At 44.6% G+C, this 23,137-nt stretch overlaps 1 protein-coding gene across 1 annotated transcript in view; it reads right to left on the bottom strand.

The window, feature by feature from the left end:
• NEXMIF (neurite extension and migration factor) overlaps window positions 1-23,137 on the bottom strand; it is a 1,312,151-nt gene that overhangs the window by 877,174 nt on the left and 411,840 nt on the right. The window contains exon 2 of the mRNA XM_078688836.1: window positions 17,522-17,726. The gene's annotated coding sequence lies outside the window, so the exon portion shown is untranslated. The remainder of the gene's footprint in view (window positions 1-17,521; window positions 17,727-23,137) is intronic.

The following is a 23,137-nucleotide window of genomic DNA, read 5'->3' as shown; positions in this document are numbered from 1 at the left end:
CTCAACACGACGCCGTACAGAGCCGTATCTACGAACACAGGGATAAAGCAGGTAAACTGATCGCATGGCTTGAACACGGGGAACGTGCATCTAGGTTGGTACTTGAGTTGGAAGGGCTAGGATCACGCAAGATCACACAACCGCAGGCTGTGGTAGATGAGTTCTCTGACTACTACCGGAAGGTTTATACGGCCGGTAGTGACTTCACGGAAATGGATAATTCCGAAATGATTAAGGATGTAGTCATGCCACGTCTCACGGAGGAAGACAGGAGCTATCTTGACTCTCCATTGTCGGACGATGAAGTAGCTCAAGCAATTAGGCAGCTACGGTCGGGTAAAGCGACGGGCCCCAATGGATACCTATCGCATTGTATAAGTTGTACGCTAGTAAACTTGCCCCCACATCCGTGCCATGTTCGTGGAAAGCAAAGAAAAGGGGGAACTCCCCTATGATTAGCGGGTGGCTAATACAGTGGTCATACACAAAGCAGGCAAGCCTCCGACACAATGTTCCTCCTATAGGCCCATATCGCTTCTTAAAGCGGAACCTAAGATACTTGCGAAACTCCTGGCCACCAGATTGATCAAAGTGATTACCACCCTGATCCACCCGGATAAGTCCGGGTTTATGCCGCGCCGCAGCACGGCGCTAAATGTGTGAAGACTACACGGAGTCCTCGGAGGCTCCTCAAGAATCCATGAGCCAACGGTGCTGGTATCCCTTGATGCCACAATGACCTTTGATAGGGTGGAGTGGAGATATTTGTTTGCAGTGTTGGCACAACTGGGCTTCGGAGATGCATTTATTGGTTGGGTGCACCTGCTGTATGCAAACCCCCTGGCTAAAGGGATCGTGAACAATTGTAAGTCCAGTGACTTTCCATTAGGGAGGGGCACCAGACAGGGGTGCCCACTGTCTCCACTGCTCTTCCCGCTCGCTATGGAGCCGTTGGCAGCCTGGGTTAGATGGGATAGGTCGGGGTTTGCGGTGGACGCCTGACTGGGAAGACAAGATCTCCCTGTATGCGGATGACGTTCTGCTTTATCTCACTCACCCCGAGGAATCCTTTCGCAACTTTCTTGATGTGCTTGTTATTTTTGGCAGCTATTCTGGGTTAGCTATTAATTGGGCAAAGTCGGTGCTCTTTATGTTAGTGGGAGACACACCGGTGATCTCCGCGTCGTGCCCTATTCATATAGAGACAACAGGGTTCAAATATCTTAGTATATTTATCAAGCTGGATCTGAAGTTGCGGTATGACAACAATCTGGCTTCTCCACTGAGTAGATGCAGGAAAGATGTGGAGCGTTGGAAGACTCTTCCACTCTCCCTGATCGGGCGGGCCGCCCTCTTTAAGATGATGGCTCTGCCTCGGTTCTTGTATATCTTGCAAAACTCGATGGACCCAGTGCCGGCCGCATACTTCAGAGAGATAGAGGCTCTTCAGAGACAGCTCCTCTGGGAAGGTGGGGCCCGAATTGCCTTTAATAAACTGACCCTTCTGTGGTATGATGGCGGGATTGGACTTCCAGATTTGATTTACGGAAGTACTATTGGGCCTCACAGCTGGCAGCGGTGAACAATATTGTTTACGGACTCCCCGGAGATCCGGGATACGCTATGGACCGAAGCCAGGTCCCGGGCGGGATGTTAGATCGAGCTTTGTACGCTAGGCCCGGGAGGTTTCCCTTGACTGGCCCGACCGCTCACGCGACGCAGGTGTGGCACACAGCCAACAGGTGTCTTGGGTGGGAGGGCAGATTGACACTCGCAACCCCCCTCTTGAATTCCGAAAAGTTGGGCAGTTTGTGGAAGACTAAGGGATTCGATAGATGGGATATTATTGGGATTACCCAGATTAAAGATGTATGGGGAAAGAGCTCAGTACTCACGTTTGAATCCCTTGTAAAGCAGTATAGTTTACATCATAACGAGTACTTTCTCTATCTGCAGGTTAGATATGCCCTTACCATCCATGTTCCCAAGGGCAAGGACCTTCCGGAGGCATCTCCTCTTGAGGACCGTGTGTTGGATGGTTATATTCTCGAGAAAACCATCTCGTTGATATATACGAAATAACTCGGAGGACCCATTGGTGTGGATTAGGGCTCAGTGGAGTGCAGATGGGCTAGAACTCGATGATGATGATTGGACGGAGGCGGTCTCGGCCCCCAAGGTAGTAGCTATCCAGATGCGGCTCCAGCTGGTGCAGTTAAAGATACTGCATAGATCCTACGTAACGGGGCCTCGTCTGGTACGAATGGGGAGAGCTGAGATTGGAGTTTGTAGAAGAGGTTGTGGAGGGGTCGGTACATTGATGCATATCTTTTGGCATTGTGATTTTATCCAGATGTATTGGACCAAAGTTCACGAGGAGTTGAGAGAAGTTTTGGGTGCGGAGATGGGACCAGAGGCCCGGAGATGTCTGCTGAATGTGTGGGAGCCAACTGACTTAAATGTGTACCAGAAACAATGGGTGACTCTGGCCTAAATGGTGGCCAAACGTAATATTGCTCAACTTTGGGGTGCCAGTCAGCCGCCCCGAATCAATAAATGGACGGAGGATCTTGATTGGTGCATGTTCCGGGAGAGATTAGTGTATGTGGCCAGGGGTTGCCCGCAGAAGTGGAGGAAGGTTTGGGGAGCGTGAAATAGTCACTGAGGAGAAATTTGTGAGCCACCTACGACGAGATTAGACTTAGAAGCACAGGAATCCCCTTGACCCCAGTGTTGATCGTTGCTATTTGATCCTGTGTTGTGTTGAATTGTTTCATGCTTTGGAACTGAATGCACTCACCTGAGAGTTGATTTCCTTTTTGTAATGTCTTTTTGTTTAATTACATATGCAGCAGGTAAGTGTTTATTTTATTTTTTGTCTCGCCATCCGTCCCCTTTCCCCCGCCAGTCTATCGATAAACCGGGCATATTGTCTAGTAGGAAAGCTAATTAGTTCTGGCTTGCCTGCCATTGGAGAGTCCAGTGTCGGAAGGTTCTGAGTTGACTTAGTTACTGTGACACCTAGGAGGGCCTGGACACCCCAAGTTAAGCAGCATGGATTTGCTTTTTTCAGTGACCTGGCGGAGGATAAGAGAATGGTAATTTTTTGTGTTGTTGGAGTAATTCATTTTGTAGAAATTACAGACTGCCAACAAATTTATATGGGTGGTATTCAAATAATTAAACACAACCTTCACCTTTCACTTGAAGAAAGGATGAATAGGCCACTTTTACAGACCTCTTCAGCCTGCAGTTGCAGATGTCCTCAGTCATGCTTTTTAATCACAGAATCCTCAACCATCCACCAGATGAATCTGAAGTGGGAAGGTACTTCCAACTATGAGCCTTCTGGCCCTTTCCATTTGGGTGGTTAGGTCTGTAAATACTGTAACAGATGACCCAACTAAGAAAACCTGTCCAAGCGCACAAGACCTTGAATCGAGAATCAGCCATAATGGGCCATCTTTGACTGCCTAAGCATCCGACCTTGCGGACCTCTCATGATGGTACTGCCCATACACGAATATCAAAACACGATCATGCCCTACACTTTTCAAGAGGGTCAATTTGGCTTCAACTTGTTCCCTTGAGTACTCCCTACAACGCAGATTTCTGGAGGTATTGGTTTTAATTTGCTATAACACACTAGCCTCAATCCTTGGGGATGCTAATCATTGCAAAGGGTGCTCCCAGTATTCACAATCTTCAAACAGGACCAGTCACTGGAGAGTTAACACCTCCAGTACCGTGTTCCCTCCCATGGTTGAGAACCAGAAGTACCAATACGCCGTCCATTATCAACTGGCATCTTGAACAATAGATTGGCAAGTTTAGTGCCTTCACTAGTCCCCAAAACATTATACTGCAACCACCCCCGCATTAGAGAAATAGAAACACTTCAGCCTGGTATTTCAGGCAACCAACAAAAAGAAATCCAATCTAGCTTAGCTTAGATAACTTTATTTCGGTCAAACTGACCATAAAAGTACATGTAAATACATCAGTACAGGTATTCATAATACAATAAATAGTCATAAAATGTTTTTAAAAAAAGCATTAAACCAAGGTTATCTAATTGCACAGTAATTTAAAAGAAAAAAAACATATATGCCACAATTTAAGCTAAAAAGGATTGCCTCCTACGCCACATACTAAGCAGATAGCGAGAAACCGCAAACACAATAGAAGGTTGGGTGTCATATGTTAATATCCTACACGCTTGAGTAAAGTGCACAAAACCCAAGTTTCTACATATTGGGATCAGCCAACATTTTCTAATTACATGATAGGCAGGGCAGAAAAAAAGTACATGCGTTAAATTTTCAACTTTATAATCACATGCAGGACATGATGCAATATTAGAAGATAACCACTTGGATGAAAATGACCTAATTGGTAGTGTACCATGTCTGAGCTGAAGATATAACTTTCGGGCAAGTGGTGGCTCAATCAAGTCCATGAATTCCTCTGTTCTCGGTTCCGGTTTAACCAGGAGGAACTCAGTAGTCAGCCTACCCAATAGCGCAGAGCTCAATAATGTATCATGGTACTGTCTATGTATCAATGAGTGGAGGTCCTTTTTTGATATCCCCATGCAGAAGGACCGTGGTGCTTCCCACAGTTCCGGAAAACCCAGCTGGTCACCAGTAGATCTAATATACTGGAGCCATGGAATCTTCTTGTTACGGAGAGCACTCCATACCTCACAGAATTCGGCCCTATAGGTGGCCAATTCAGGAGCTGACCACAGCCTCTTCCAATACATGATTGGCCTTGCACTTGCAATCTCCTCGATTGAAACTATACCAAGATCAAACCTAAGGGGGATCAATGGTGTGCTCGATGGCAGCCCAACCAGATTTCTCATGAACAACTGCTCTGCCTTTTTAAGATTGGTTAACTTCTTGTGCCCCCAAAGTTCCGCCCCATAAATTGCCGCAGTTCTTGCCTGTCGGGAATATATCTCCAGTACTGGGGACACTGGTCTAAATGTTGACTCCCTGAACACCTTACCCAGGCCTCCCGCCAGCTGGGATAACTTGAGTGCAGACTTGTCTATATGCATATTCCATTCAAAATGTTCCGACAAGGTGACACCCAAGTAGACAAATGTTTGGACCCTTTCAAGGGGGGTGCCATATAGAGACGGATTTGGCCGCACTCTCTTTGGAGGATTAAAGATCATAAATTTAGTTTTGTCTAAGTTGATCTCTAGTCCCCAGAGCTCGCAGAACTCCACAAAGCCGTTGAGTATCCTTTGGATGCCCGATGATGTTCGAGAAAGCAACAAGGTGTCGTCTGCGAACATCAGAGCGGGCACTCTACCAGTTATCAACTTAGGGGCATCATTGTTTTCCACGCCATTCAGATGATCTACAAGACCATTAATGTAGAGACTGAATAGCGTGGGCGCCAGGACACACCCCTGACGGACTCCTTTTTGGACAGGAAACGGACCTGTCAATTCTCCATTACTGCCACACCGGACCTGGGCAAAGTTGTTCTCATACAACCTAGATAAGATGGCCAAAAGGTAAGAAGGTAGTCCCAAGTCGGCAAGCACCTTCCACAGTTTGGCACGTGGAACTAGATCAAACGTGGCCCGCAGGTCCACAAATACGAGGTAGAGGCTGCCACCCTCCACCTTCGCTGTCTTCCAGTATAGAACCTGCAGGCGAAATATCTGGTCTAGAGTGGAAGTTCCGGCCCTAAAGCCCGCTTGTAGGGGAGACAAGATCTCATTCTCATTAATCCAGTCAAGTATCCTATCAAGGATAACCCTCCCCATCAGTTTTTGTGAGGTGTCAATCAAACTGATGGGTCTGTAATTAGAGGGCGTTAGCGGGCAACCCTTTTTTAATATTGGGACAATTTCAGCTCCCAGCCAAGTAGGAGGCAGATCACCACCCCTCAAAATATCATTAAATAGGACCACCAAATAGGGTGCCCAAATCTTAGGCTGGGTCCTGAATAATTCTCCAGGTAGTTTGTCTAATCCAGGAGCCTTATTAGGGAGCAGTTTACATATAGCAAACTCTACCTCAGCTAAGGTGATATATTCCAATGGATCAAGAGATACCGGGACTAAAATTGGCCACTCACTTCCATTCGTCCGATTAGTACTTGAACTTTGCTCAGATTCAGGGGCAATTACAGGCGGATTATTGGGTTCTAAAGTGCCATACAGGGCACTAAAGTGATCTTCCCAAACAGCAGGGGCAATGTTAGGAGGGGGAGTATGGGTAAGCCCACTAAGCCCAGCTGCCACAATCAGCCAGAAAGACTTTAGATCTTTGCAGCTAAGCGCAACTCCCCCCTCCACCCACATGGAGGCTTCCCTTTCCTTCTTCGCATCACAAATTACCTTTCTATATTTGATACGAAGTGCCCTAGTTGCCTCAACCTCTTTGGCTTTTAGCGCTACCATCAGTGCCGTTTTAGCATTTCGACAGGAACTATTGAACCAACGGTTCGTCGTGGTCCGTAGGCGATTCATCCTTCTCAAGGGATATAAGGTATCCTTTAGCTTAGCAACCATTTTAACGTGGATATCAGTAGCTCCTCCCAGGCCATCAAAACTCCCCATCTCTTCGATGAGCGGGACAATAGACACATAAAGATCCGTAAGTTTACTAGGGGAGGCTTCTAAGTCAGGCCACTTAATCCTTCGCCTGCAGTTTGTTACTATTAGCGGTACCATGGCACAGTTCTCTGCAGGCGTCCTGGTCGTTAGCCCAAAACTCCCTGGTTTAAGTGACAGGACTAGGGCATTATGATCGCTATCAAATCATTCAACGACCCTAAATTCGAGTAGCCTATCCCAATGCTTGGCCTCAACAAAAATGTAATCTATAATTGAGGCCTGATTCAGACGATTAAACGTGCTATTCCCTGGCCTATCTGGCTCCACCCTCCCATTGCATGCACGCAATGATGTAGCCAGAACTAATGATTGTAATTGTAATACGAGAGGGGTCCATACTTTTACCAAGGGAGTCAGTGGGTCCGGGATAGCCCAGAGCCCGTCTACCTCATCCTGCTCAATCAAGTTAGGGTCCAGGAGTGGTTCAAAATGGCAATTAAAATCCCCCCCCATGATCAGCACAGATGTGACATCAATTGCCTGAATGAGGTTCAACAGACTTCCAATGGCTTCTGACTCCAGACCCCGCCTCACTGGCCTTGAATATACATTTATCAGGGCGATGTTCGGCCCTTTAAGTGGGGTCAGGAGTACACACTGGACGTCCGAGGAGTTAGTTAGAAATTGCGTAGCCCTCACACCCAGGTGGGTACCAACCCATATGGACATGCCACTAAAGGGTCTGCCCCTCTCTCCCATATTAGCTAGGACGTCAAAAGTGGCAAATCCAGGGGCTACACTTTCTTCCAGCGCCCAAGTTTCTTGAAGCATACAGATGTCGTGGGAAGCCATGAAAGTGCTCCACTCTGGAATAGGCAATTTACTTTTAAGCCCAGCCACGTTCCAGGAAAGGATTTTAATTTGGGGAACAACTGGATCCAGTTTAGTAGTTGTACAGTTAAGTGGGCCCCGGGGCTTAAAGGTGTCAAAATAGCTTTTGTCCACTATCTGCTTGAGTTCACAATTCAATACACCTAAGTTAGGAGGAGAGGGGGTAATAATAAGCTGAATTGCTTGGTCTGAGGCAATATTATTAGTTAGTGAGTCCAGATTTACAGTTACCCCATAATTTCCATTAGTAGATGACGTCTTAATTGGGGCAGATGTTTGTCAATCACAATTGTCAAGGCCCGAGAAAGTATCAAATCTATTTGTCGTTTCCAATGGTGTGAAGGGTACCAAGTAGTCCATTCCCCTTGTCAGATTTCTATTGTGCCCAGATGGTGCAGTATTCCAACCAAATGGGTCTTCATCCATCGAAGGATAGGGTGCATGTGGCCTATAGCTGTTATTGTAAGGTACCCATCGCTTAACCTGGTTACCTGCTAAAACATCAGGATACCTAGGGGGCATTACTAGGGCTCTAGGGTAGAAGTAAGTCAGCTCGCGAGGAACAATACATTTATTGCCGTTTCCTAGGGGCCAGCTAAGTATGTAATCAACCGCTCGACAATCCCTAAAATTAACAACAACCAGGTCTCCCTGGATGTCTTTTACTCTGTTTCCCAACCAGGGAAGGCGCCGGACATGTACTATCTCCCCACTGATATCATAGGGAAGTGGTCTGTTTTGGCTCAACCAATGCATAACTTTGTTTTTTAACTGGAAGAACCCTTCCCTCTTGTTGTCCTCTAATATAGGGACCCCAGTTAGGACAACCACAAACGGGACAGCTTCTGGAGGTAACTCTACCTGAGGCCCCTTCTTCCTCAGTATCCTAGCTTGGCTGCCTCCTCCCCTCCCATCTCGCACATATTCTTCACAGCCACTTGCCTTTCCCTTATTGGCCTCAGTAGCGGCATTGGCCTTAGCTGACACAGATATGTTTGCTTGCTTAGGATGTTTTTCCTTCTGCTGCTTGGAGTTCAAAGGTACATTAGGGTAGGGGGCAGCTTTTGGGGCATCAAGATGGGGGGAGGGTAGTATGGCTGTAGATGGCAAAACCAACCCCAATGCATCCTTAACTGCCCTGTCCTTCTTAATAGCAGCTAGTTCCATGTCCTCAAGGCGTTTCTCTATCCTCTTCAGCCTCTCAATTATAGGTGAAACTAGGGACCTCATCAAACTTTCCATATTGTCCAGTGTCACAACAGATGATCCATCCTTTACTGGGCAACAAGGTAGAGTTGACAAACCCAAAGGATTTGTTGCCGTTGCTGTAGAAGCCTTTGCTGTTGGCACACTTATCATAGGACCCTTGGCAGGTGGCATATTTGCTAGTTGAACCTTAACAGCTGGCACTGTTCTTATGGCACCTTTTGTGGGTTTACCAAAATCAGAGTGACTAATCTTGGGTTTTTGAGCGTTACCACCCCTCCGTCTTCTTTTGTTTGGTGGAGGACCAATAACCTCAACAGTCAAGGGATTTTTGGGCTTATTTTTATATGGTTTGGCCACTGGGGTAGGAGTCTCACTAATCAACACAGTTTCTATGCTGGTAACGGTGTTTGAGGATATAACATTCGCAAGCATACCACTTGGCATATCCAACAAGGGAGAACAATCTCGCAATAGCAGTGGGACATTATCTAGGGATAAAGGGTCCTCATTCCCAGTAGAAGTGCTTACATTAGGAGAGGTGGTGTGCGGCAGCGGGTTGGCTAGAGCTCTGGATTTCATAGACTCGATCGAGCGACGCCGCTCGGCCCGGCGCTCAGCCAATATATCTTCCCTGTCCATTTCCACGGCCACCCTTGTAAAGTAGTTGTCAAGTGTTCCAATGGACAATCCCCCGGTCTTCTCAGGCATAATGGAATCGGGGCTCTGGGCCATGGTAGTCAAATAAATAATTAAGAGACTTACTTCACGAGGCTGGAAGCGCAGGAGTGTACAAAAGAGACAGGGCCCAGCCCGGCCTCCGAGGGCCTCAGAGGGCCCGCCCTTTGCCCGGGCTTAGCCCCGGGCACTCCCGCGCGCGTCCCGCGTCCCGCGTGGCGGGAGGAGCTGCGTTCCTTTTGTGCGCCTCCGGGCGCGTCTGCTGTGGTTGGTGGGCGTGGTCCTGCCGGGGATGCTGGGCTCTGAAGTCCCCCCGCTCTGCGGCCGCGGTGGTAAGCGGCGGCGGGGGGGACCGAGTGCCTGGAAACTCGTGGGCTCAGCGCTACGGCACTTTCCTCAAGTGAGCCGAAATTGATGTTCTCGTGTGCAAGAAGAGTTGCTATCTGCACCAAATGCACAGAAACAGAGACGCTCGTGTGGAAAAAGGGTTCTAGCTTAGCACTGCCAAACGAGTAACACCTTAAAGTTATTGGTTCAAATCCTGCTCACTTTTGGGCTTGTGCCTATTGTAATCTGGGCACAATACAATGTGGGGTGGATGAGACGTAGTGAGCAGGCCTCCCTGAACACTTTGCTACAGGAAAGCAAGGACAAATTCCATATGTGTTATTAGCATTTTACTTATACTGATGGAACTGAAGAAGTTAACTGCACAGAATACATCCGGAATAATCCCCAAGGAGACTGAAAGCTAGACAGCTGAAGAACAAGTTACTTACCTTTGGTAACGCCTTATCTGGTAGAAGATCTAGCAGCAGATTCCTTACATTCGAACTTCCAGTAGTCAGCCTGGATCCGGAAGATTTTTCGTAGCAGTACCCCTACGCACCGGTAGATGGAGTCAGTTGACTCCGCGTGACGTCAGCAGCATCGTATTCGTCGTGACGTCCGCATTGTCAATATAGCTGCCTCTCCGGCGCGCTGACATCAGTACATTTCACGACAGCCATGAAGTGACTTTATCCGGAAAAGGCGTCAGGTAAGGAGGCTTTGATGAAAGTGCCTGTAGTTCGTGGACTCTCCTGGCAGAGGTTATTGCCACCAAAAAAGTTTTCTTAATGGTGAGCAACTGCAGAGGGAAGTTCTACAATGGCTCAAACGGTGCACACAACAAGAAGGTGAGCACCAAATTAAGGTCCCACTGTGGCATGATAAAAGGTGAAGGGGAAACAAATGGGTCAGCCTCTTCAAAATTCTCTGAACAATTGGAGATTTGAAAAAAGATGGGTGATCGGGCAGCCGAAGAAAAGAAGAAAGGGCTAAAAGGTATCCCTTCAAGGTGCCCAGAGCAGAGCCCTGCCGGGCCAAAGAAAGTATGAAGAGAAGGACTTCAGATAAGGGAGCAGATAGAGGGTCAACAGACCGATCTGTACAATATTTACAAAATGTGTTCCATCTGTAGGCATATACTGATTTGGTAGAGGGACGTCTGGCTGCCAAGATAACCTCACAGACTTCAGGAGTAAGGTCAAAAGCTCAAAGATGAGGCTCTGACCCGATCCAACAAGTATTTTATGTCTTTGCATGTGGTGCAGCATGTTTGTTTAATCCACAGCAGGTGACTTTACTCAAGATACTCAAAGTCCTTGCCTCTTTCTTGTTAAGCGGACATTTTGGCCAATTTCACACCTTCATGCCACACAGCCAGAACAGTGAAGTCACAGCAGTCACTGTTTGTTGGCTCCACTGTGGTAGATCCTCTTGACCCCGGAGGAGGAGCATGGCTTCAATAAGGCTTGATCCATGGAAGGGGTGTCAGGTATCCGGATAAGGGCTCAGTCAGTCAAATACAGAAACAAGAAAACTGCTTATCGCCTTGAAATGGTGGGAATAGACGTGCCAAGGAATAGCTGAATAGCAAAATGGAGAAAAAACTGTAGGTATGAAGAGACAAGCAGTGCTCCGAGGACTGTCTGCTTAACTGTGCTAAAGAATTTGAGCAGTTCATTCTCTGTGACTGTGAGGTGACCGGATACCCTTCAGTATCTAGTATGTGGCTGTTTGTAATGTGTATGCAAAGTGTATGTACACTGCTATGTAATGGTAATATTTCAGCATGTGAATCTATCAAAGATCTAATGTTATAAATGAAGTAATCTAGCTATCAGCACATTCAGTTACCTCTATATTCTTCACGTATGAAGCTTGTGATTTATTGAACAAGTTGATACAAAGCAGAGTAATTCAACTCTTAGTACAATGCTCTTTGTGTGAGAATACATCCGGTCATAAATAACAAATCTGTACCCTGTATGTCTGCAAGTGGTGCCTGTCATGTAGAAACAACCCCATCGGTATTCATGAATTGGTGAAAGGAGTTACACAAATTATGAGTCAAATATGAAAGATGAAAAGAATGTTGCACTTGTTTCCACAAACATATAGTTGTTAGAATCCATGAAGGTTTTAAACATCCAAAACCTGTTCACATACAGAGCTATATATTTGGAACTCCCTAAAATGTGGCATGGTGAATAGCGCTGATCGCATGGGAGCACTGGTTGTTTATGGGTTATTTTTTGGCATGACCATAACCTTAAAAAGATGTTCACTCCACATAAGGTGAAGGTGTTTGTTCCAAAGTATGGCGTAATTATTAAAGAATGTAAGGCTTTGGCCATGTTTTTTAAAGAGCCATTTGTTCCAGTATGAAATTTAGAAGCTACGTTGCTGCCTGGATTGCGTGTGCGCGCAGTCTGCTCTTTTTGGAAGCACATACTCGGGCTTGTGGCGTGCCCCTGCTCACTCCCGCAAGGTGGATGTTGCCACAAGCATGAGTATATACTACCAAAAAGAGCAGAGCGACGGCTAAAGGGCCTCCTATGCAGCACCTTTGCGCTGCATAGGCGAGACCTAAAAAGAGTCAGAGTTGTTGTCTACCCTCTAATTCAAATATTTTCTTTAACAATGCTCTATTGTAACTTTGATTGTTTAGTGTGAATTATTTGGTTTCCTTTAGTGATATGGTTCACATTAGGTATAAAAATTAATTTTAGTGGATCGTAACATTGTAATCATGTCAGCTTTGAAAAAATTAAAAAGGGTGCTGAATTTATGTGAAGGTTAGTGTGCAAGAACAGAAAGACAACTAATGCAGGATGATCAGAGGCACTCTTAGTAATCCTAGTGACAAATCAAAGGAAAGTCATTAGGAGATTATAAATTGGGTAACTTCTCAATGGTAGATGGCAAATGAAGACAGACATCCCTAAGTTTTCAAATCCATTGAAAATACTGTTCATTAGGGGCCGGACTTCAATCGCCAGGGGTTAACTGGAGCCTTTTAACTCTGTATGCAACTAGAAGCAGGGACATCCTAGCAGCAGGTGCTCAGGAACCAGTGACCGCCAGCGCTCACATAGAAAACTCCAGTATGCAGTGTTACACAGGATGATGTCTGTCACTGCCTCAATTCCTTTTCCTCTTGTCTGAATAGCATCAAATCTGGCTCTCCTTGTGATCCGGTACCGGCCAAGATTTTGAAACAACTCAAACTTGGTCCACGCCGTGTATTAAAGCAACTTCTTAATTCCTCATTATCTGAGTCATTTGTCCCACAGGAGTGAAAGCATGCTATGATTGTTCCTTTACTGAAAAAGGCTGGAGCTGATGTTGCCAACTTGTCCAACTTCAGACCAATTTCATTGCTTCCTGTTTGTTCAAAGATCCTGGAAAGGCATATCAATACACAATTAACTCAACTTGTTGAGAGCTCGGGATTTTTACATCCGTCCCAGTCAGGCTTCAGAGCACATCATTCGACTGAAACCACACTCCTAGGAGTGACCGAGAGCCTGCGACACAGTGTCGATCGCAGAGAGACATCGGCTCTCATTCTTCTCGATCTGAGCGCGGCGTTCGACACTGTGTCTCATTCCATCCTTCTTGCGACTCTTCGGTCCCTGGGAGTGGAGGGCGCTGCACTAGCCTGGATAGCTTCTTTTTTAAGAGATCGCACTTTTCAGGTTTTTCTGCCTCTGCCTCCTCTATAGTTTGTCCATCGGCGTACGGCGTTCCACAGGGGTCTATACTTAGTCCTTTATTATTTAATATCTATGTGAGACCCCAGGCCACTATTGTGGAAGAAGCCGGCCTCACTTTATACTCCTACGCCGACGATACACAAATTATTTTTTCCCTCTCTAACAAAGAGTGCAACGATACTTCTGCTCTGAAAGAAGGTTTGACTCGAGTATCCGACTGGATGAAGAGAAATTTTCTGAAATTAAACGGTGACAAGACCGAGGTTGTGATATTGGGCAAGGCTAAGGATCTTTGGGGCCCTCACCATTGGCCCAAGGATATGGGATCTACGCCTCAGCCCGCCACTGTAGTACGCAATCTCGGGTTTTCTCATCGATGAGAAACTCACAATGAGACAGCATTCTGTGAAGGTGGCCTCAATTTGTTTTGCCACCTTCAGATGGCTTCAAAAAATCCTCTGAATGTTGCCTATCTCCACACAAAGAACCGTAGTCCAGGCGTTGGTTGTTTCCCGCCTGGATTACGGCAACGTCCTTTACCTTGGAGCCGACCTGACAACCATAAAAAAACTCCAGGTGGTTCAGAACGCGGCTGCCCGGCTCCTCCGCAATGTTCCCAGGAGAACATCTGCCTCTTTCGCACTTAGTGACCTTCACTGGCTCAAAATCCCGAGCCGAATTAAATTCAAAGCTCTCTGCCACGTTTTCAAAATCAAAGAAGGCTTAGCCCCCAAATATCTTCAGGGCCTTATCCAGGCCTATAAGCCAAGCCGAACTCTGGGATCCTCAGGGAATGGTGACTTCTCGGTTCCTAGATTTAGGTTAGCAAAAATGGGAGGTCGCTCTTTTGCCCATTTGGGTCCTAAATTCTGGAATGCCCTTCCTGTGACCCTAAAGACAGAAACCAATCTTTTTCGTTTCCGCAAGGGACTTAAAACTTGGCTTTTTCAGCAGTGAATTGAATCTTCCTTTCAGTAAAATCAGCATGCAAGTTTTTCTTCTTTAGTCTGTCCCTGAGCGCCGGGAAACCCACTGCGGGTAGCTGTGCGCTTTATAAGTTTAAATAAATAAATAAATAAATAAATAATTCACGAAGGAACTCGAGACCGGGCTCTTAAACTCACCCGCACATACCACCCCCTCACACCGCCTTGAGACCTGAAAGGGTGAGTACTCACGCTTTACAAGAAACCTGATTGTTGGTACAATGGCAACTCAGTCTTGGTATTCAAGCTGAGAACTGTATCATGTATGGTGCACATCAAAAGCAACAAAATGGCCAAACAGTACATTTTGAAAGTAATAAGCAATTGAGAAGCATCAAGCCTTTATATCAACTATTGAAATATAAAATCGGGTCACTGTAGTACTCGTAAGAAGGACAGCATTTCAATGAAAAAGTGGTCTGCGTTTCAACCTACAAACAAGTTGAATAGGAACTGAGAAATATTTTTACACAAGGAAACAGAAGGAGGGAAAATGTTCATGGGAGCAGGGTCACAGAAAGAAGAGGGCTAGACTAAGGAATAACAGAAAGAGTCAACCCTTTTAATGTGTGTTACAATTACTACTGAGCAGACCTGCATGCTAGGTAAAGAACGAACTTAGCCATATTTAAATCCCCTTCGCCCCTCCCTCGTTGAAATCTACTCTTTGTTGGCACTGGCTTTTTAGATAGCTAATATACCAACGCGACAAGCATATTGTGAGTATAACTAACAACCCTCGGATTTTTAGCTTCCAATAAAATATTTACAAAGTACCTGACTGCAAAGTATGCTTGAATGAAAGCACGAATTTAAACTCTTTGGAGAACAAAAAGCTTGAATTTCTTTTTCATAATGCGGTCTTGGAGAACAAGAGCTTTAAACTCAATATGCTGCGGACAGAAAGTCAATCTAGAGATATCCAGTGATCAGAAATATGACACCGTTTTAGGGAAAAGCAACTGTCAACATCCTACGTTCCCATGAGCTTAGCCCAGGCGTGCGGCCATTCTTTACAGCGACTGGAGTGTGTAAATGGGCAGAAAGAAACAATGGCATGAAGACACAGAAGAGTGTGGAGCATTTTGGTCCAACGACAAAAAGCAGAATTCTCTCTAGGGCAGCTAATACTTTGAAGTCAGACTAGTTTGTTTCTAAAGCAACGCTCTCGGGCCTAGCCACCATGTTTGAAGTATACAAATCACTAGAACAGTTTAGACCAGTAAAAAATGTTGGTTTGGGCACTTTAAACATATGTAAGGTACACTGTGGTTAATAGGCCACTTAAGGCCTAGCTGGGAGTTCCAATAAACAACAGAAACGGAAACAAACTGTGTTCACCATTTTAAAATCTGCTCTTATGGCCCTTCCTCCAAAGCTTGAGCGTTTCGTTTTAGAATTGTTGAGTTTAAAAATGTTTATGGAGGTCATACTTTTCCTAGCATGTCTTGCAGTGGCGGCTCCTCTGCTATGGTGCAGGAGGGTCACCCCACTGCTTTTGAGCAGTGTAAAGTAAAGGAAATAAAATGATATAACTTTGAGTTATTATCATTTTATATTTCCTTTGAGGGCGGGTGGGCAGGGGTACTCTGCTCTCGGGGCGGGCCGGCTCTGCTCAAGGAGCAGGGCAAGGGAGGAGTGGTTTGCCCACTCCTAAGTACACAATGACTGTTTGGTCGGCCCTCTCGGGCTGCCCAAACCAGTCATGAGCACTTTCCTCATTATCCATGCAGGCTGCATTACATCCTGCGAGGAGAACAATCCCAGGCCCCCATTCCCTGGTTGAGCATCGAACCAGGACGCTCAAAACCAATCACAAAGCCTCATTAAAGTGTTGTGATTGGTCTGGGGAGCCTGGCTGTTCTTCCTGACTTCCTGTCACTTAAGGAAGAAGGAGCAGAGGTACGGGACCCGACGGCAAGATAGGTGTATAATTTGTATTTTTTGTTTTACATTGCCCAACCTCAAACTTCCCCTGCGCCCCACCCTCACCCTCCCGCACATGCACACCACCCATGAGTCATGCTGGCCACCACTGCTTTCTTGGTTGTTTAAAAATTCTGATTTGTCTGCTTCTTCGGAATCCAACCAAGGCTGGAAGTACTCATTGTGTCTATTCACTCACCTGCTTTATCTAAACTGCTGGGAGCTACTCTTACATGCAAATTTGGGTCTTGCAGTCAACTCTACGGCTGCTTTGGGCGATCAGGAGCGGGACAACCTTTCTCTGGAAGTCCTCAACAGCTGTGTTGCCCTCAGCGTAATCTGCAATCAACCTTCACTTAGATACCTGCTACCAGCCTTGTTTCAACTTGAAACCAATTTTGTAGACTTCCAGACCTTTCTTTTATCTTTGCTCTTGAGAATTTATCTTTTCCACAATACCTTTAATTCTATTTTGCCCTAAACTTGCCTTGAACTTTGTCTAATCTGTACCTACACTCCCTAGTTAGTCTATTTCCTGAAAGTTCAACAGTTTAGTCCCATTTGTATATTTGCTTTCCATTCTTCCCTTAAAGGACAGAGCTAGGGTAACTGATACAGGAATTCACAGGCCTGTGTATCCTCAACGGGGCTCTTCATTCACTTCTGAAACACCAGTAGGGTTAGGAATCACACATTTCATCTGATTATCTCATCAGTATTTCTTCTACTACCAAACAATAACTAGGCAGATTTCCTGATAGTCTACTTTCAGGACTTCTTTTTGGTTGGTAGCTCCAATTCAACTGCCAGTTCTAGACTTGTGTCACATTACAGCTGGCTATCGAATACCTCTCACAGGTAACCGTGTCCTTTCCTGTAGTCAGACTAACCAGGTGTGATGACCTGGCGTGACACCTTAATGCAAATACTGTTTCCAAACGCACGTCACTGGGATGGCGGCAGGAAGACACATACACTCAGATATTCATAATGAGTTTAAAGGTTGATTTTCATGCCCACAGTAGAAAGTCATGCTTTTCAAGCCACAGATGCTTTCTCAAATGTGAACAAATATTCATTCAGCGCATTCCAGCATGGTTAGTGAACAGGGCATTTTATTAAACATTTGTGTAAGTGATATTCTCTTATTGTGCTATCAATAGAGGTGAACAGAAAGATTTGTAGCAGAACAAGTTTTTCAAGCTCACCGTTTCATGTATTCTAGCCCACAGATCCGGATCAACATCTGCATTTAAGCCTTCTGCCTGTCTTATGGTCTGTTATTCCATTCACTTCCAGGTTACAGAGTCCAGATGCCAGTGAGCCGGCCTTGGCGCTGTTGATCCAGGCTTGGGCTGCTTCATTGGGGCTTCTGATTTGTATTGATTCTGCTGAGATGGAATAACTTCTAACCTGTGAATTTACAAAAATTGAGTTAATGGCATGTTTGTGTTTAATACATTCAAACTACATGATTAAATATTCTTGGATCACAAAGACATTAGTTAAAGAAACCAGAAGCCAGTGAGACATGAAGGAGGAAAGTAAGGCTGTGGGAGCTTATGCTACAGCTTCTCCTAACTTAAAAAAAAATTGCAATGATTCAAAATTATAACAAGTGAAGTCTCATACAAATAAGTAGGTTTAACATCTACAAAAAATATGCTAAATCTATGTGTTTAATGTTAATCCTCCAGGAAAACGCTATTGCAAAAACATTTTAAGAATATTTCCCTCACAAAGTTGACAATATTTGAGAAAATTGTGAAGTCTGTCATCTTTGCAAAAACCTTGCAGCAAATTTTTTTAAGTTCGCACATAACTAGAGAACTGAAACGCAGATTATAAAAATGCATTTTTGCATACAAATTATGTTTTGATTCAGGATTTTTTCCAGTTTGTGTTTCTGCCATTGTGCAAGCGATGCCCACAGGATAATAGTCCTAAATGTAGCTTCTCAGAGAACCGCCTTTCCCACATGATCTCTACACCTTTCTCTGTCCTCTTTAAGATTTTTTTTCAATCTTATTCCGTGACTTTAGACAGTTCACTCAAAAATAGTGATTTGTAACAGCCTCTGGTACCCTTTAACCTTCACCCACCATATCCATGGTGCTTCCTTTGAAGTGATTATCAGATATTCAGTTTTGAAGGCATGCATGCTCACTTTTTGGGTCTTTTCTGAACTTTGCTCCAAGTCTTTAAAACAGTTTCAATATATCGGGTTAATTGCATCTTCAATAGAAACGTCAATGGTTAATACTTTGAGACACTAAGAATATCATTCACTTCTGAGCCTAGTGTATAAAACAATGTGGGAGATTTTGCGATTCTCTAGATCAAGCACCCAGAAATCATGCTATCGAAGTTTATATTATTTATAAAGAACCTATTAGATAGCTATCAGAGGTTGCTTACTCTGTATATTCTCCATTAGAACATCGAGAGTAAAAAGTATTGACTTCTCCCCGCCACATAAGATAAATATTCTAGATTAATTTAGCTACAGTACTGACTACTGGGATATAACTAAAGAACTACTGATTTGTACAGACCATACTGGTCATTGTGCAAGCAACCATTCTGCTATGGGTAAAATGACTACACCGTACGACAAGCGAATGAGTGAACTTTATGTATCCCGTCCAGGTGGATAACCTAACATTTGTCTTCCCTCACTTTCCAATAAATTCACCCACACTGCTATTAAAGCAAACCTGCAGTGCATTATTAGTATTTAGCATCCTAGAGGAAAGAGTATCGTTTGTGATTTAGATTTTGAAAATATGCATATACTGGAACTGTCCCCGGCCACTCGCAGAAAGCCAGTTCCAAATGAGCATTACAGCTGTGCCTATAACAGAATGAGCTGGTTCACCTGCGCACCTTATTTTACTTGCTTTATATTTAATATTATTACTTTTCTCTCAGATCCTCTCCCCACCCATAGAACCTCCCAGCATCAGTTGTTTAAAAGCACACATTCCCATAACTATTGCACCTAACCTCCCAACATCCTATCTTTGACTTAATAAGTATGTTTACTTACGTTTACATCGAGTTTGAAGACAGAACTGCGACTACCTGTCCAGTGTTTCCACAGAGCAGACATACTTTCTAATGGGCATTTGGTACTACCCCCAGGACCTTCAATACCATGGGCAGGGACACATTTTATTGCATGCAATGAGCCTTTGCCTAGCAGCAGTAACACCTTGATTTCGCCCATCAAGCTTCACAAGGGATACAAAATCACTTTGCATAATAGAATCAAATATGCAATCATTGTAAACAGGTTACATTAATGGTTTAAAGTCAGAGTAATCTGCTGAGGCCCTTCCAGAAGAACAGCACATCCGGAGACAAGCAGCAGTTTATACACCCAGTCCAATATGGTTTATCGTTCATTAATAGACACTTCACCTGCCAGTATTCCTGGAGGTTTTTTTGGACAAAATCTAACACTACTTTATTAGTAGTGCTTCCTCTGGTACCAGGTTCTAGCCTGCAAAAAAATATTTACACTTGTATATAGTATGCACTATATTCCGAAAAATTGACTCAAAGGTCATTGTTTTTTGAGTGCTTTTTTTAACTGTAGCAGACGTTGTGTATTTCTACCTGACCAAATTAGCTTGACATATAGTACTGTTGCTGACTGTGCCATGCCACACACTTTACATAGATTCATATATGGCTGTACAACTGAGTTTTGTAATGCACCCATCTGTCACATTTGTGCCACTTCATGGTGGAGGGTCCTTCTTCTGGTGAAGCTAAGTGTGTGGAAGATTTGTGAAATCCGACTCAGTATCTTGTGGTTGGGGCTGTAGCTTTCTGACTTAGTGCAGATTCAGTCTCTCCAATCAGGTAGTGGACTTGAGCTGGATTTTGGGATGCAAATGTCAACGAGTGGTGTTGAAAGATGTCGTGGAAAATCCAGTTCTATAAGAACGCCAACCCAATACCATGATAGGCTCAGAAAAGGAGCTCTGAAGTGGATTCTGTTCCACACGGAACCAGTGGAGGGATTTCAAAGTCTATGTAATCAATAAGGCACCTCATGATGCTGTCCAAGGACCAAAAACTTTAATTTCAATTCTACAATAATGATCGTCAGATCCAGTCTCAAGTTGGCGGTTGCCAAGAGTCATTTTCGATGAGATTTGTGAGTCTAGATACAATGGCTCTCTGAACGAACTACAGCGAACTCAAGTTCAGCACAGGCAACATGGTTTGTTACTGGATCATGGGTGCTTTTTAAGTCGCCATACCTTTGCCTGGTGCCCCGGTTCTGTCTAGGTTCAGACCTTCATTCTCTAACAAAGTCAGAAACCTGTGTGTCACTAGGGAAGGAATCTGAACAGTCATAAAGAGTTTTTCCATCAGCCGTATTTCATCTTCTACAGCTGCCTCACAATATTTCCTGCATTCTTTAGGGACTGCCAAGGTTCAAGCTACTGTCAATGGAAAGCTAGCCAACACTACTGCCCGGTATTTAGAGTTTCTAATTTGTTAGGGTAAACCCAGTATGCGATGACGAAAGCAAATACCCAACTGGTGCTAGGGGAAAAAACATGAAATGGCGAGCCAGTTTTATGAAATTGTGCTTGTAGCTAAACTAATTCTCACCTTGGAGGACAAATTATTTCTTTAATGCCCCCCATTATGAGTTCTTTTGCAAAACATCTCTCTTGTCTTTGTTCAGCTGGCTGGTGATTTGAATTACATCTCCCTCTAATTTCATCTCCATGAAATAAGACTCCCGCGTACAAAGGATGGATTGAACCATACTGATCACTCGACACCACATTTGCATTGTTGTTTCAAAATGCTGCTTGCGGAGAAAGATTCTTAAAATCTGCAGGGTGTCCTCCTATTGGCAAAGACGAATATCTTCTTATTTATATGCATAGACCACCTAGAGGAATCTTTTCATTGCCTGAGCTGCTATGAATAGCCACGGATGTGCAGATTTGATCCTGAAACCTGGAGAAATCGGTTGCCAATTTATAACGATTAGAGAGAGAGCGCGAGAGACGGGGGAGTGTTTGTGTGTCCAAGAGAGAAAGAGAGAGAGAGAGACCATGTGCATGAGAGATTGAGGGAGGTTTATTTTTCACTGGTTCCCAGTGTACAGCTCAATCAGAAGCTGAGGTTTGGAGGTGGCAGGTGATGGGTGAAAAGATGGCTGGGGCAATGGGTGGGTATATGGAGGGAAAAATAGATAGAAAGATAAATGGATGGAAGGCATGTTAAAGGAACTCTTTTTAGAAAGATTGTCTGATTTGAGATATGTTTCAAGTTGGCGGTATTTTAAATCTCAGTTTACTCCCTTGAGGCGGTCCCATCATCGACGGAAAAGGATGTCCACTAAATTAAGAGGCATGTGATCTTCACAAGGACCTGTCTGCTGCGAGCTTAGCACGAACATTCATGTCTCGAGACGTTCTTGGGTGAAATACAACCACTGCAATGCTTCGCTGTATTAAGATGCAGTGACTATTCGAAACGCGGCCTGCTTTTTTATTAGGATCGTCTAGACTTAATCATCAGACCCCGGGGACCTGAAGGAGATCGCCTTGATTTAACCTTGTTGGCACCCGGTCTCCGGAGACTCAATCAAGCGGCCCTGTCATCTCTAACCCTCGCGTCCTCACTTTTGCCTGACAGATACTTGTATAATTGTGCTCTGGTAGGTCTTCCTGGAAGTAAATTGGCCTTCAATACAATTCTTTAATTAAAACAATGAAATGCATGTAACGAGCACGCATTTAACTGGGTTATGTGAACAAACGTTTAACTGGATTCTTTTCCTGGTTCTTTTTCTATCATGAGCGTTGCAAGACAAAGAAGAACACTACTACTTGTCGTTAGATTTAGTTTAGCAGACGACAGTTCCCTGATTTGAAATTATGAAGGACTATAGCCTCAAATGTAGGTAACTATTTTATTTTGCCCATGGCCGTGTCGGGTTTTATGAAAGGCGATTATAATAAGGTGCAATGCTATGAAACGCGTGTCCCCCGTGGCTGCCTTCACTTCCCCTTTCCCATGCCACTGTTTTCTCTTTCATCTCACTTCCGTAACTCACACACTCAAGTGTCCAAGTCTCATATACGGTTTAAGTTCAGTTGCCCCAAATCTGTTATGTTGAAAATGAGAAAAAGACTTCCAGTGCTCAATTACAGGCGCATCACATTTATTTACAGATCTGATTTTTGCTTCTAAAACCTATTATTATAATACTTTTACTTAGCCCAATCGCCACATGAATAGGGAACTGTGACTACAGAAGGCACCAGCTTGCGAAGTGTGGTTTCTTAGCTCAAATATGAATTCTGTGTCCAGGGAAGAATTTGTGTTCCATTGTTTACATAGAACATTGCGTGAGGTAAGACTTGATATTATTGTTGTGCTCAGACTAAACTTATTTCAGGTAACCACCGTCATAAACTGTTACATTATAAGTATCCCCATAGGGCTTATACTAGACCCAAGTCGCAGGCAAAATTTGATCCCTTTAGACCCCACTAACCCCCAAATGCCAGTATGACCAGGCAGATTTTCTACATTTACATTGAACCAATGGGGTGACAGTTTCCTATTGGGGGATATTTACTCTACTTTGCCCCTCATGCTGGAACAGTCACTTGCTCCTGACCCTCTGATGACTTTGCTGGGGTATGGGCAAACCTTACCACTGGTACTATGTCGTTTTACTGACACTGACTTGCTCCTAGCCAATCAACGGATCTCGCTTCACTAGGGTGCTCGGACCCCTCCAACTGTGCCAGCCTGGCTGAAAGACCTGACCTACTGTG

Source organism: Lissotriton helveticus, chromosome 4_1, assembly GCF_964261635.1.
Source record: "Lissotriton helveticus chromosome 4_1, aLisHel1.1, whole genome shotgun sequence".
Lineage (NCBI taxonomy): Eukaryota > Metazoa > Chordata > Amphibia > Caudata > Salamandridae > Lissotriton > Lissotriton helveticus.
Note: the sequence above shows the minus strand (reverse complement) of the source record. Positions and strands in the feature narration are given on the sequence as shown.